At 38.2% G+C, this 5,045-nt stretch overlaps 1 pseudogene; it reads left to right on the top strand.

Moving 5' to 3' along the window:
• The first annotated feature begins 3,682 nt into the window (after positions 1–3,682).
• LOC112300277 (zinc finger CCHC domain-containing protein 9 pseudogene) lies at positions 3,683–4,578 on the top strand (annotated as a pseudogene).
• Positions 4,579–5,045: the final 467 nt, after the last annotated feature.

Below are 5,045 nucleotides of genomic sequence, written 5' to 3'. Positions count from 1 at the left end.
TGGTTTTAAGTATTCCTATGCTATTACAAGACTATTTTCAGAATTCAGGATGTTGGTAAGTGTCAATGTCAGCTACTTACTTTGATGTCAGCCTCCCAGGACTTCCTTGTTGTTATTTTATCTACTCTCTCCAAGTCTCTTAACTCAAGTCCAGCTACTTGTGGGAAATGAAATAACTATTTCAGGAACTCAGGCTGCCTGGCCTAGAATGTCTGGCTTAGCATTCCGTAATATATTTTATATTTGCTGCAGATGCCTTTGGAACTTCCTCATTTCTAACTATCTGCCTGCCTCAGAAATCTGTTGGTTAAGCCAAGCTATATATATTCTATTTTGTTATGGCAGCCTAAGCTAAGACAGTAAATTCGAAACAATTTGTTTTCATCCTTTAGAATTTAGAAGAAATTTTTAAGACTTAAGGATTTATGGCATACTCCTCAAAATATTAGTTTCTGATATAAATAATTATTGAATTCTCTGTTTCAGATGGTGAGACACACTAAATATTCTTCTAGGTCTTCTTCCCATTGTGGACTAACTACACCTTGCATAAAATACAACATTGGACTCGTGGGTCATAGGTTGTCAAACCTTACCATATCACATTGAAAAGCAATGAATATACACTATATTATTTTTGTAAAACCCAAAAGCAATCACACAAGTAACATATTTTTGTGATAAAACTATTTTTTATTTTTATTTTTATTGTTTATGCTGTTACAGTTGTTCCCCACTTCTACCCAGCCTCACTTTCCTCCAATCCCTTCACCATCTTTCATCTTGTCTTCCTCCTCCTTTCTGGCAGCTGTTGATCTGTTTTATGTATCTAAGCTTCTGTTATATTTTGTTTGTTAGTTTATTGTGTTCACTAGATTCTACATATAAGTGAGATAATGTGCTATTTTTCTTTCACTGACTGGCTTAATTCATTTAGCATGAATTTCCCCCATGTCTACCCATGCTGTTGAAAAAAATGTGAGTTTCTTCTTTTTTACTGCTGCATAGTATTCCATTGTGTAAATGTACCACTTTTTTTTTTTTTCTTTTTTTTATCCACTCATCTACTAATGGGTACTTAGGCTGTTTTCAAATCTTGGCTATTGTAAATAGTGCTGGTATAAACATAAGGATACATATATTTTTGTATTAGTGTTTTGGGACCCTTGGGGCATATTCCCAGAGGTGGAATCACTGGGCCAAAAGGTACTTCCAGTTTTAATTTTTTAAGGATATTCCATATTGGTTTCCACAGAGCTTGCATAAAATACAACATTCCCACCTGCAGTGCACTTGGTGCATTCCAGAATGCATTGCAGTCTGCATTCCCACCAATAGTGCACTAGAATTCCCTTTCTCCACATCCTCATCAACACTTGTTGTTTGTTGATTTATTAATGGTAGTCATTCTGCCAGGTATAAGGTGATATCTCATTGGGTATTTAATTTGCATTGCTCTGATTATTAATGATGTTGAACACTTTCCCATATGTCCAGATTTGGTGTCCTGTGACTTCTGGCTTCTCCCAAAACTAGAATCACCTTTGAAAGGAAAGAGATTTCACATTGTCAGTGAGATTCAGGAACATACAATGGGGCAGCTGGTGGTGACTGAGAGAACTATATGAGGTTCCAAGGTGACTACTTTAAAGGGGACTGAGGCATCATTGTCCTATGTACAATGTTTCTTTTATCCTGTATCTTCTTTAATAAATGTCTCTATTTTTCATATTACATGGCTGGATACCTTCTGGACAGACCTCTTATATATAGTCCACAAGAAAGCTATCTCAGGATGAAATATACACACAGACTAAAAGTCAATGAATGGAAAAATATATTTCATGCAAATGGAAAGGAAGAACGAGCCAAAGTATCAATACTTATATCTGACAAAATAAACTTTAAAATGAAAGCTACAGTAAAAGACAAACACACTACATAATGGTAAAGGGATATATTCAATAAGAGGACGTACTCCTTGTAATCATTCATATGCACTCAACAAAGGAGTGCCTATATTTATAACACAAATCTTGATTGACATAAAGGGAGAGATTGACAATAATAAAGTATTGGTAGGAGATTTTAAGTCCCCATTGACATCAACAGATATATTTTCCAGACAGGAAATCAACAAGAAAACAACATCCTTAAATGACACACGAGATCAGAAGCATTTAATTGGTATCTTCAGAGCATTTTACCCCAAAGCTCTGTACACATAGAACATTTTCTAGGATAGACTACATATTAAGACACACAACAAGTCTCAAATATTCTTTGACCATAATATGTTCATTCTCTGGCCATAATGGTATGAAATTAGAAATCAATAATATGAAGAAACTGAAAAACACACGAAGACATGGAGACTAAATAACATGTTACTAAATAATAAATGGGTTAACCATGAGATAGAGCTAGTAATCAAAATATGCCTTGAAACAAATGAAAATGAGAGCAAAATAACCCAGAATCTAGGGACATGGTGAAAGCAGTCCTAAGAAGGAAATTCATAGCATTACAGGCCTTATCATAAAACAAGAAAAATCTCAAATTAACAATCACACTTTACACTTAAAAGTACCAGAGAAAGAAAGCTTGAAGTGGGTACAAGAAAGGTAATAATAAAGATTACCTAAAGAGCAGCAATAAATGAAATAGAGTATAAAAACCTTAATAGAAGATCAATGAAACCAAGAGCTGACTCTTCAAAAAGATAAACAATATTGACAAACCTCTACCCAGACTCATCAAGAAAAAAAGAGGAATTAAATAAATAAAATAATAAATGAAAAAGAATAAGCAACAACTGACTCCACAGAAATACAGAGAATTGTAAGAAAATATTATGGACAACTATATGCCAATAAATTGGACAATCTGGATGAAATGGGTAAGTTCTTAGAACATACAATCTTCCAAAACTGAATTAGGAGGAATCAAATAATCCAAAAAGATAATTACACCTAATGAAATGGGAGCAGTAATTAAGCACATACATGACTCTACTTTAAGAAGACAAACAACCCGCTAGGACCCAGCTGGAGGGCAGCTGGCTTGGCTGCTAGGCACCCCGGGGCCCTCAGCACCAGGTAGGGCTGCAGCGCTGGGCTACGCAGCCTCCCGTGACGCCCGTGCAGGGACCTGCTCTGTGGTAGGGCTCTGGCCATCCATGCGGGATCATAGGTCCCCCCCGGAGCCCGCCCTGTGAGTAGACGCGGGCCGCCCAGGCTTGATACTCGGAGCTGCCCCTTCCCACGTCCTCGGGGGAAAGGTAATCCACCTTTTTTGGGACAGTCTGACGATCTGCAGTGAGGAGTGTCTGTGCGTGGTGCCAAGTGATACACAGCATCTCACCTGTTCATTGGTCCCTCCCCTCAGGTTGTGTTGAAGGGGTTTTTGACCACGAGAGCTTAAGTTTTTAAACATTGGTTGCTGCGCAGGATGCTGCCGTAAGAGGAGTGCAGCTTAATTGAAGATGATTTGCTAGACCCAGTCGCATCACGTGACTGTGAACACTTTTCTGTATTTCACTTATCAATCTGCCGGAAAGAGTTGTAGTGACAAGCCATGTGAAACCACAGGATTTTTGTGTACAATCTGCCAAAGTGGATGGTTTGCGTTGAAATGGCAGGTTAACAAGACTGGAACTTAATGCAGTACCTCTGGTGAAACCATGACCAGATAGGCCCGAGTTACTACCACCCATAACAAAAAACCCTTGCCTGCAACATCATGGGAGGATATGAAGAAGGGGTCATTTGAGGAAAAAAGACAAAACCTTCCAAAGAGTAAACGACTTGAAGCCAATAGGCTGTCCCTTAAAAATGCTGCACCCCAAGCAAAACACAAAAAGAACAAAAAGAAAAAGGAGCACTTAAGAGAAGATGTGAATGGATTCATGGAATACCTAAGACTAAACTCCCAGATGGCTTACAATGGGGAGCCATCAAACAGCAACAAAACAGTCAGGAAGTAAGGGAAGAAATTGAAGTTGCTTTAAAGAAAGATAGTCGCAGGGAAGGAAGATGACTAAAAAGACAAGCGGCAAAGAAAAATGCAATGGTATGTTTTCATTGTAGAAAACCTGGCCATGGGATTGCAGATTGCCCAGCTGCCCTTGAGAATCAAGGTATGGGCACTGGAATATGTTACCGATGTGGATCTGCAGAGCATGAAATAACCAAGTGCAAGGCTAACGTAGACCCAGCTCTTGTGAATTTCCTTTTGCAAAATGCTTTGTTTGTGGGGAAATGGGGCACCTGTCCAGATCTTGCCCTTATAATCCCAAAGGAGTCTATGCTGATGGTGGTTGCTGCAGACTTTGTGGCTCTGTCAGACATTTTAAGAAAGATTACCCCCAAAGTCAGCATTCAGATCGAATGGTTACAGTTGGTCGCTGGGCAAAGGGAATGAGTGTGGACTATGAAGAAATTTTGAATGTGCCTAAACCACAGAAACCCCAAACAAAGATACCTAAAGTTGTTAATTTTTTATAATAATTAGTACTGTCATAAATTTCTGCCTTGTTACATTCTGAACTGGGCCTTCTTTACACATTGGAGCTGGGCTCCCTGGAGAGGCCTGTATTGTAGATGTCGGTGTGGTCCAGGTGTTCAGTTAGTTTCCTGAGTCCTGTCCAGGAAGGAATACTCATGCTGCATGGAGGAAATCCCTGAAGAAAAGCGTAAGACATTTAAATTGGATTCTTTAAAAGAAATTTCTTAACAGATGTAACTGAGGTGTATGTAAGTGGTTACATAGCTAATTGTAACAATCATCTTTTCCTTAAAAACAAAATTATGCACTTACCTGAACCATGCGTAAATGCTCTGCATTTAAAAATTAATTTTTAGTTATATTGTTTTTTAGGTTCAAAGTATCAGTTTATTTATAAGTTGCCACAAAATCTGCTGTATTTTTGTATTTTGCCACAAAAACTTACTTGCTATTTTACTGAAAAAAAAAAGAAGACAAGCAACCCAATTAAAAAATGGGCAAAGGACTTGAACAGACACTTCTCCAAGGAGGCCATACAG

The sequence above is a fragment of the Desmodus rotundus genome, chromosome 6, assembly GCF_022682495.2.
Source record: "Desmodus rotundus isolate HL8 chromosome 6, HLdesRot8A.1, whole genome shotgun sequence".
Lineage (NCBI taxonomy): Eukaryota > Metazoa > Chordata > Mammalia > Chiroptera > Phyllostomidae > Desmodus > Desmodus rotundus.
This window is presented reverse-complemented; position numbering and strand designations above follow the sequence as displayed.